This window comes from Lissotriton helveticus, chromosome 7 (assembly GCF_964261635.1).
Source record: "Lissotriton helveticus chromosome 7, aLisHel1.1, whole genome shotgun sequence".
Taxonomy (NCBI): Eukaryota; Metazoa; Chordata; class Amphibia; order Caudata; family Salamandridae; genus Lissotriton; species Lissotriton helveticus.
In genome coordinates, this window is record NC_136068.1 from 814,675,506 (window position 1) to 814,686,001 (window position 10,496).

The window sequence follows — 10,496 nt, forward strand, 5'->3', positions numbered from 1 at the left end:
GCCCTGCCGCAATTCCAGCAACTCATTATCAGTGGCCTGAGAAATCCTTCTCCTGTCAAAAATTCTGAGGAACTCAGATTTAAATTTAGCGAAATCACAAAGGATTGGGTCATCTTCGCTCACCAAGGGCATCGCCCAATTGGCAGCATCCCCACTGAGATAGGATAAAATAAATGCTACTCTAGATTGAGCATCGGGAAAAAGGGTTGGGCGGCACATAAAGTGTAGAGAACATTGAGTTAAAAAGAGTTGTGCCTTTTGTGGATCCCCAGAAAACCGCTTGGGAGCTGCTAGAGGAATTAAAGGAGAGACTGAGTGGATAACCTGAGCAACTGACTTAGGATCTGAACTTGCGGTACTGGTGTTAGACGTGGAAGGAACCTGAACTGGATTTCCCATAAATAATCCATCCATCTTCTGAGCCAAAACTCTATTTTCTTGTCGAGAAGCCTCTAGTTCTAATTTTAAACTTTTATTTTCCTCCCTTACAGCTCCTATCTCTCTCTGGATCCCCACTAAAATGTCTCCCAGATCCTTTAGGTTTAAGCCCTCAGCCATACTGCCTGGGCGAAGTGAATACTTGGGCACTTCAATCTGTCATGAGGCTCCAATAACTTCGCAGAGGCAGTACGATGCTTGACCCAATCACCCTCCCACCAGTGTCTTCGCCTCAAGGGCAAATCCACTAGCAGAAGGGAAAAGGGGAAGTGGACAGAGAAGAGACACCTTGAGAACTTCCGGCACCTTCACCGATATGGTAGCTCAGTCTTGACCTTGGCGTCGGTCACTGTGGGTGCCTAATACACAGAATGAGGGGAAAAGAATAAACAACAGCAACCACCTAACAATATTCTCACTCTATGAAATAATCAAATCTTATCCTACCAGTGGTTCACAAAGGTATTGCTACTCTTCATGAGGGTGTGTAGTAACATTCAGGGAGCTTCATGCCTGTGAGACAGAAACTAACATTACTGTGGGTCCTTGCCAATAGTTTACGACCTACTTAACTTATACTCCCTCTAATTACCTGTAAGCTCTCTGTACTAGCCCCAACTGGGGTTCTGTTAGAGTCTTGATGCAAACATGTGGCTCGAAAGATTCTCACTGCTGAGTTGTCTTCTGCGCGCAAAAAGGTACAAGGGAGGTGAGAAGGGGGAAGGAAAAAACAGGAAAAGCGCAAGAAGGGAATAGTTACTCAGTATCTTGTTTGCTGGCAAGAGGGGAAGGGAAAAACCGCTGGTTTACTGTTCCTCTCACAACTCTTCGCGAGAAGTCAATGGAGTCCGTGGAACTTTCCGCTGAGATATCCTGTCGAACTTCAGCGGAGCGAAACTGGCTCCCACAACGACAGCGGATGAAGAGGACCGTAGACTCAGTCACTGCAGCCGACGGAAGATCCTTCCTTCAGGGACTATTAACAACTATTGACTACTAAACTTAAATGTGACTTTCCAGGATATTCCACTCTCTCGGCGAGTAGCCACATCGAGCGGACTCAAAGAGATTACTAAACTAACTCTGATAACTCCTGTCGTGAATGTAGACACGGAGCTTCGAACACTAGCTGCTACCTCAGAAACCCGAACAGTTGAAGTGCGCAGTTTGAAAGCAGCGCGAGGCACATATCAACTAGCGCTCATGTACTAACTTCTAAGTTGCTTCTATGGCCACAGCGGCGGCCATCTTGGGAGGGACAGAACACTCTCTATTACCTGAACCTATTTACATAGTACTGAAAGGAACCTATTTAGTAATACACGGGTACCAAACAATAACCCGACAGGGCTTCTTTATTGTCCTCGCACAATTCCCAGATTTAGGAACATAGGTAGATGCGATTTGCAAAACCCTGACAACGACTTTCCAATACAGAAGCATCAGTCTGAAGGTTTGCTCGATGGTCCCAGTACCCGACCTAAACCCAGCCTGCAGATCTGAAAGAATTTTATTGTCCTCTATCCACTGGAGTACTCTCCCCAGAACCACCTTCCCTGCCACCTTCTGGGACGAATCGATTAGGCTTATAGGCCTATAATTTGCTGGGTCGTCCCTATCCCCTTCTTAAAGATAGGAACGACCTCAGCACCCATCCATGAGTCAGGAAGGACTGCACCACAATAGGAAGCATTGAGTAATGAAGAGATGAGTAGCCCCCATTCAGTCAAATTTAAACAAAACAAATCCCCGGGTACCCCATCCGGACCCGATGCTTTGTGGGGTACTAGAGAAGAAATTACCCTCTCCACCTCCTTTGGTGTAAAGGATTGAATTTCACTAAACTCAGCCGGACTCATTGGAGGCAGGACAAACAACCCGCCAAAGTCGGTTTGGGAGGAGGAGTAAAGTTTAAAGAAATGGTTAAACCATGCCTTCTCCGGGATATTACGAGTTATCAAGGAGTCGACCGGCCTATTTCTTGACCTAACAAAACTCCAAAAACCCCTCGGGTCCTTCCCGGCACTAGCCTCTTTCAGGTCTAACCAAAACTGGTCATCCCACTCTTTTTTAGCATTATTAATGGCATTTTTGTAAGCCTTCCTAGCCACCCCAATCCTCTTCGGACTCTTAGACCTTACTACTTCTATCAAGACCCTTTTCGCCCTCCGACATTCCTTAGAATACCATCCATGAGACCCTCTAGATTCTCTACACAACTTCTTAGCAGGATCCTTATTGCGAATAACTAATAGCTCACCCAGAGCATCAATAGTATTGCAAAAAAGGGAGGAAACAGATGAAGAAGTAAGGGGACTACCACCAAGACTAGACATAGCCTTGGACATAATTATGCCTATTCCATGGACCTTTCCCTCATCCAAACTGACCTTTTGCCACTCCAATCGCCTCCCACAGTTAGCCGGACAGACTTCACCAGTTGACCGCAAGACTGGAACTTCCAGCGAACGGGAAAGATCCGTCAACATGGGCAAAAGCGACAAGGAAAGCGGATTATGATCGCTTTCTGTAGAAGGAATGACAGCCATATCAGACATAAAAGCCCAAAGCTTATAATCCAATAAAAAATAATCTATTCTAGATGAATGGCCAACCCTATTAACCCCATGGATGCTCAGCATATTCCCCTGCTGTGCTGAGAAATCGTAAATCCCACACAACATGACGAGCTGGGCTCGTCATCAGTGTAGCAGCAGGCTACTTCATGACGAGCCCAGCTCGTCATGAGCGTGGAAGGGGTTAAATGTATGCGAACCATAGGGGTCCGACTTGGATCTGCCATTAGCCGCCCTTAAGCCATACTCAAGAACTAAGGCATTCAGCTGCATAGCACGTTTGGACCATCTTTTTATGGGTGCTAATGCTAGAGGTGGAATGCCCCTCCTCATGTCCTCCTCTGCTATCCCAAGGATATCATCTGCAGCAAGAGGCTCGAACGTGCAGTTAAAATCCCCTGCAACCAGAACGTACATGTTGGGAGTACACAAGCTAAGATCGCGTTCCAACCCCAATATAATGGGAGAGGACAAGTCCCTACAGCCGCCTCTGGCGTAGATGTTAAAAATTTCCAAAGACCGGCCTCTAAAGGAACCACTAAGAGAGAGTCTCATTAAATCAGGTGACAGGGAAACACACTGCCTAACATCAAGCCCTAATGAAATGCTGACCCAGATAAGTAGGCCCCCCGAAGGACGACCTTTCCCTGAGATAGAGGGAGTAGCCGGAACAATGTGGGAGGTATACCCCACCTTATAACAAGGCTCAAGGCTCAAGGCACCAAAAGTCTCCTGAAAAATACATATTCCAAAGGACTCCATGAACAAATTCCAGTCCGGATGATCTAGATTCTTGGCAATCCCCGCTATGTTCCAGCTGACAATTTTCAGGGGACTAACAGATTCTCCCTGATCCAATTGCAGCTGAGAAATTGAAGGAGGTACAGCACCAGACATAGAAGCAGAAGCTGCGTCCCCCAACGATGCACAATTGCTCTCCGAGTGGTCCAAAACCAAAGCATCCATGCTGAAAGTACCAAAAAACTGGGTGGGCACAGGAGCCAGGGGAGAAAGAGGCATCAATCCATCCCTAATCTGCACCATAGAACAACTCTCAGGCCTAACTATTGGGGCATGTGGCCTCCCCTCTGTGTGGGAAAGAGCTGCAGGTCAACAACCCCATCTCGGCCACTGAGGTGCTGGCCCAACAGAGTGTGAAAACAAGCTATGAGGCGGGAGTTTGTGGTTGGAATGCACTTTGACCCTACCCCCCCCCCCCAGTTTGGCGTATTCACTAACTGCGGGAAGGCTTGACGAGGGTAAAAGTAGTTCAGCTCATGTGTGTTGATTCCAGATTTACCATCTTTGGGAAAGTGATTACAGATAAAACCAGCTACTCTGTCGTCCTTAAAGTTTACTATTATACAATCTCCCCTCAGGTCTTTCGGTCTAGCACCCAACCAACTAACCCGTCTAACATGGAGAATAAGACAATCCAGAAAGATGGGTAACGGCCTATGTTCCCTCATCCAGAACGTGGTCTTATTTTTTAGTTCACCATAAGATTAGTTTTTGCCTGGCTCCAACACAGGAACCCCGGTCAAAACCACAACAAAGGGTTGGCAATCAGGGGGGAGATTAGCAAGGGGAGTAATAATGGTGGAACCTCCCCTACCCACTGTCTGCGTGTTAGGGAGAGGAACAGGATTTTGAGTAGGCCCCCCATTGGCTCCCTTACTGTTTGCTCCAGAAGACGAGCTATGTGTAAAACTAGATTTGTCGAGACCCAAAGGCCTTTTGGTCGTAGTGCGAGAGTTGTTAGTATTTGCAGGGACTGTTGGTTGATCATGGGCACTAGGAACAGCTTTTCTAGGAAGGCCGGATGTGGACCCTAAGGGAGATACTGCTGTGCTCACGACAGCCCCCCCCCCTCCCCCCAGCATTGGGCTTTGATCAGACACATTCGCCTGAATAGGAGTACTCTGAGGGGACGAGGTCACCAGCTGCCAGTTTCCCTGATTTTGAAGTGGAGTTTTATAAGGGATTTGAGAGAAAAGAAGTTGTCCCTGGTAGTTTGTTCAAAACTATCCAGCCTCTCTGCCAAACCCTTTACTCTTTGCAGGACTGGAAGGATCAAGGATTTCATAAGATGCTCAATCTGAGTCAATGAGAGAATGTCAGGATGGGGACCTGTAACAATGTGAGGCCCTGTAGAAGGATGGGCATGCGGGCTTAAGGCCGGATGTTTGCCCAGTAAGCCAGTAGACAGGTCCCCATCCGACCTTCTGGACTCTTAAGACCCTAATTTACCTCCCTGTCCTGCACCACCTTGCCCATGCTCCTCTTAGGGCAAAATCTAGACTTTTTTGAAGGTTTGGTGGTTCTCCCTTTTCTTGGGCTTATTGTACGTTTCCTTTTGGAAGCAACTAAACCAACTGACCTCTTCGAAGCTATTTCATTACCAACAGGGGCCTCTTTTCGCTGTGTAGGCGGAGACAAGGAGACCGGGGGTACAACTGACTCAACCGACCTCTCCTCAGGGATTGGGGCCGTGAGATCCATGGGCTTTAGAGTAGCAGACAACCTATCCAAACTTTTCCTTATAGCAGCGACTCTATGCTCATCAACCCCTGGGGAATCCAAAATCAAAGCCTCAGACACCTGAACAGGGGAAGTGGCTAAACCTATAGGACCCAAAGATGAACGTTTGTGGGAGAGAGGCTCGCGGGAAAGACGACGCTCGGTAATAGCAATCTCCTTCTCGATAACCGAGAACGCCCTAGTAATAAACTGGTCCATTGTCCCCCTAATGGACCCGCCCACCCCCTTCAACACTTTTCCTGAGCGTGTTGACATCAGAAACAGCTAGGGTAGGGAGAGGTAAAAGAGAACAAACTAGCTTTCACCCGAAATGTAGATCTATATTATAACAAGCAGTAAATCAATAGTGGTGGCAATGTCCGAACACAAACATGTACAGCCAGACCTTAGCAGGGGGTGGCCCAGTCCAGTCTCCTAGGTCCTCTGAGGGCCTCAGAGGGCCTGCCCTTTGCCCGGGTTTAGCCCCGGGGCGCTCCCACGCGCTCCCGCACAGCGGAAGAGGCTGTGTAATAAATACCAGACGGCAAGGGGGGGCGGTGCTCCAAGCCCCTCTGCAGGTGCGAGTGTCGGTGAGGCTCCTGGGAGATGGAGTCCTTGTTTGAAGATGCGCGTTGGATCGCGCCTATGCTCTGGTCCCCTCCAACGTGGAAGCAAGTTCTTAATTAGCCCCAGCAACAAACTGTCGACACCAGCGGGAAACGCACTCCACAAACACCTTACACTGCGACACCCACGAAGTGGGTGCGGCGAGGTGTGTTATAGCGTAGGCAGGGGGGGGGTGCTCCAAGCCCCTCTGCAGGTGCGAGTGTCGGTGAGGCTCCTGGGAGATGGAGTCCTTGTTTGAAGATCCGCGTTGGATCGCGCCTATGCTCTGGTCCCCTCCAAAGTGGAAGCAAGTTCTTAATTAGCCCCAGCAACAAACTGTCGACACCAGCGGGAAACGTACTCCACAAACACCTTACGCTGCGGCACCCGCGTAGCGGATGCGGCGAGGTGTGTTATAGCGTAGGCAGGGGGGCGGTGCTCCAAGCCCCTCTGCAGGTGCGAGTGTCGGTGAGGCTCCTGGGAGATGGAGTCCTTGTTTGAAGATGCGCGTTGGATCGCGCCTATGCTCTGGTCCCCTCCAACGTGGAAGCAAGTTCTTAATTAGCCCCAGCAACAAACTGTCGACACCAGCGGGAAACGCACTCCACAAACACCTTACGCTGCGGCACCCGCGAAGCAGGTGCGGCGAGGTGTGTTATAGCGTAGGCAGGGGGGCGGTGCTCCAAGTCCCTCTGCAGGTGCGAGTGTCGGTGAGGCTCCTGGGAGATGGAGTCCTTGTTTGAAGATGCACGTTGGATCGCGCCTATGCTCTGGTCCCCTCCAACGTGGAAGCAAATTCTTAATTAGCCCCAGCAACAAACTGTCGAGACCAGCGGGAAACGCACTCCACAAACACCTTACGCTGCGGCACCCGCGAAGCAGGTGTGGCGAGGTGTGTTATAGCGTAGGCAGGGGGGCGGTGCTCCAAGCCCCTCTGCAGGTGCGAGTGTCGGTGAGGCTCCTGGGAGATGAAGTCCTTGTTTGAAGATGCGCGTTGGATCGCGCCTATGCTCTGGTCCCCTCCAACGTGGAAGCAAGTTCTTAATTAGCCCCAGCAACAAACTGTCGACACCAGCGGGAAACGCACTACACAAACACCTTACGCTGCGGCTGGAATCTAATAAACAGTGCAGTTGAGTACTGCCTCTATGGCCATCGATTCAATGTTTCTATTTAAAGCATAGATAGATGTTCTTTACCTAGGTTACTGTTCAATATATGAACTCTGTATCTTTTATCTACTCACATTTGTGGGTTAACAAGCAAAGCAACAATGAGTCAAATAATACTCACTATTCTATTTTAACATTTCATCAACGTGAATTTACTTCAAAATCACTTTCTTTGTTTTTCTGTTTTGTACCAAGATTGAAATACATTAATTGTTATTCATACAAATGTATATGTTTGTGCATAATTATAATACAAAAGATATTCTATTTACAGTGCATGAAAAACAATTCATGGATGCGACAACACTTTTAAAGACAATGTAGTGAAAACGAAGGGTACTACTTCACTATAAACATATATCGGGAAAATATATTCCACTTTTCCTCAATATTAAATCAATACATGGTCCAAACTGATGAAAAAGGTCAGAGAACGCCCAAGTCCATTTCATATTCGTTTACACAACAGTTTGTTGGCTAAACTAAGTAGTTGGTAATCTATTTTGTTATTTATAAATGGCGATACTCTTGGCCCTGTGTAGTGAAGGGGTTGTGAAGGGTGTGCCGACGTGTTTCGACCTTCGTGTGGGGACCAGGAGGATTCAAAGAAGGTCTTCCTCGGGGAAGGAATTTTCTGTGTAGGACACTCTTATTAATTGTGGCGTGTTTTTTCAAACGGTTTTTGAAAGGAGTCTCAAACACTTCCTTCTGTTTTTCAGGCATGGTTCAAATTTCTCTGGCAGTGTTCAATTTTCTCTGTATATGCACTTGATACCTTGGAAGATGAACAAAAGTCGATCTTTACTTTCGAATTGCGCTTCACCATGTTAGTCCAGTTTCTTCTGCCCTCTGGTCACGGGCTTCGGTTTCCGTTTATGTCACCCATACACGGAACATACACACCTCTGTCATTGTCTGGCTGTGTGTGTGTTTAAGAGTGGCGTAAATAAAAAGGGCCCCCTGCTACTAATAAGGAGTTCCTCTAGGCAGGGAAATAATACACAAGGTAAGTTCCTAGGGCAACTCAAGCTTAATAAAACACATACTTATAGTAATTCTCTAACATATGGAGAGACAGAAACAAATTGTGTATATTGCAAAATACAAAAATTTTTTTTTATTAAAGACTAAGCAATAAATATATATACAGAACTAATTTAAATCCAGAAACACACCACAACCATGTCATCATTCACTCTAGTTGCACACTATTCGTACCCGACAATCATAATATGTACATCAAAGGCAAAAAACACCTAGAACAGATATCTATACGTCTTTCATATTCATAGACAGAGATATATTGCCTTTTTGATGATTTATAATTTAAACATTCATTGCAAAAGGAGCCATGGATTCAGGCTATTGGATCGATGTTAAATTTGTGTCGGTGCCACTGAGAGGCTGCAACCAAGGATAGTATCCTGCACGCGTTTCGGCACAGCAGTGCCTTCTTCAGGAAAAGCCACAGCAGATAAAATACAATATCTGTGAATAGAAAACAAAATACACATGTATGCCGTCCCTTCTATTGTAAAAATACAAAGAATGGCCAACATAATCACAAATTGATACGTATCTGAATGATGATAATGTAGGCCCATCATCTAGAACGTGTAGAGAGAATAGTAGATGCCAGGAAAGTCCCAACCGTACTAGCAGTGAAAGATGAAAGATTGAAGGTGGATAAAGTCTAGTTGCATACTGGGGGTGTCAAGTGGTCACACTGGTCGTTGACTAAGATAGAAAACCTCTGTGACGTTACACATGATTCATGTGTTACTAATGGGGACAGTGCTTAAGGCTGAGAGAATAGTGTCCACACTAAGAAATAAGTGATAGTGCACTGTACATGATCTGAGCATATGTTGCCCTCTAATAGGAGAATGTCTGCCCGGATCCTGGAGAGCTGAACGATTTACAGCACTAATGAAAGAATACCACCTATCATCTAGAAGAGGCAAAAGAGAAGTGCATTAGATATCTTGTTTTTAGGGGCAACATATCTGCATAAGTAGAGGACTACATAAGTAGAGGACATGGTTACCATAGAAATGAGTGAGGCCCACTATAAGGATGATCGGTATATAGAGTTAAAAACAATCACGCCATGAAGGTTGTCTGGAAGGTTCCTGAATGAAACAAAGAACAAAAGATTGACTTTATTGATAATGTGCGGACCAATCCTCCTAAATTATGGTACTTATTTCACAAATGTTTAACATAGTCTCTAGTGAAGCCAAAGAACACAATTCACACAGAAGGTAAGTATAGTGTTTGAGAGTGGCTCCATGCTTTTGTAAATAGGTAATTGCATCACAGTATGCGTGGGAAAGTGGAAGTTAACTGGTCATATGGGTCTCTAAGTGCGCATGTAACTCACTCAAACTTGAAAGTATATGAGTTATCTTTTTTTTTTTGGTCAAATCTTTTTATTTCGTCCCCATAACAGGGGGTTGCAGTGAAGTGAGTCGTACGCAGCGTTAAGCCTACAACCCAACAGGGCCGGCCGCGTTACTTTATGAAAAATGGAAAACCGTTGCCAGTACTCAAACTCAAAGATATACACAGCGGTTTACCTACAACCCACAAGGGGCCGGTCGCGTCACATTCAGTCAACAGAGCCTGTGAAATCACTGCACAAGATAGTTCAAACTTCAGAACATCTGTAACCATTAAACCCAAGAGGTAGAACTATAAGACCAAGATGGTCAAAACTTCAGTAGAACGACAGAAAAGGGGACAGCAAGATAGAAAAGACAGTAGGAGTAGAGGAAAAGTGTAGACGAAGGGAGAAAAGAGCCACTGGGTGTCCGGGGTGAGGGCCGAGTAGGGGGATGAAGGGGTACTGCGTCAGTCGCCAGGGCTATCAATGTCGCTACTAATGCTCAAAGTCTCACATATCCAAACCTCATGCCAGCAGTCTACCGGGGTCAAGAGGAACTACAGCATCCTCCACTAATCGCAGCGCCCGCAGCTTGGGGGGCATGTGACGCGCCTGCTCCGTGGTGCATAGATATTTCACCAGGGGTTGCCACACCACTTTGTAGCGTACATCTCGGACCTGTAGCGGGCTGTGAGAAGTTCCATCGTCATGACATACCAGAGACGAACAAACCACGCAGCAATGGGCCGGGCTTCTACCTTCTTCCAGTACAGAGCAATGAGCTGCCGAGCCGCACCC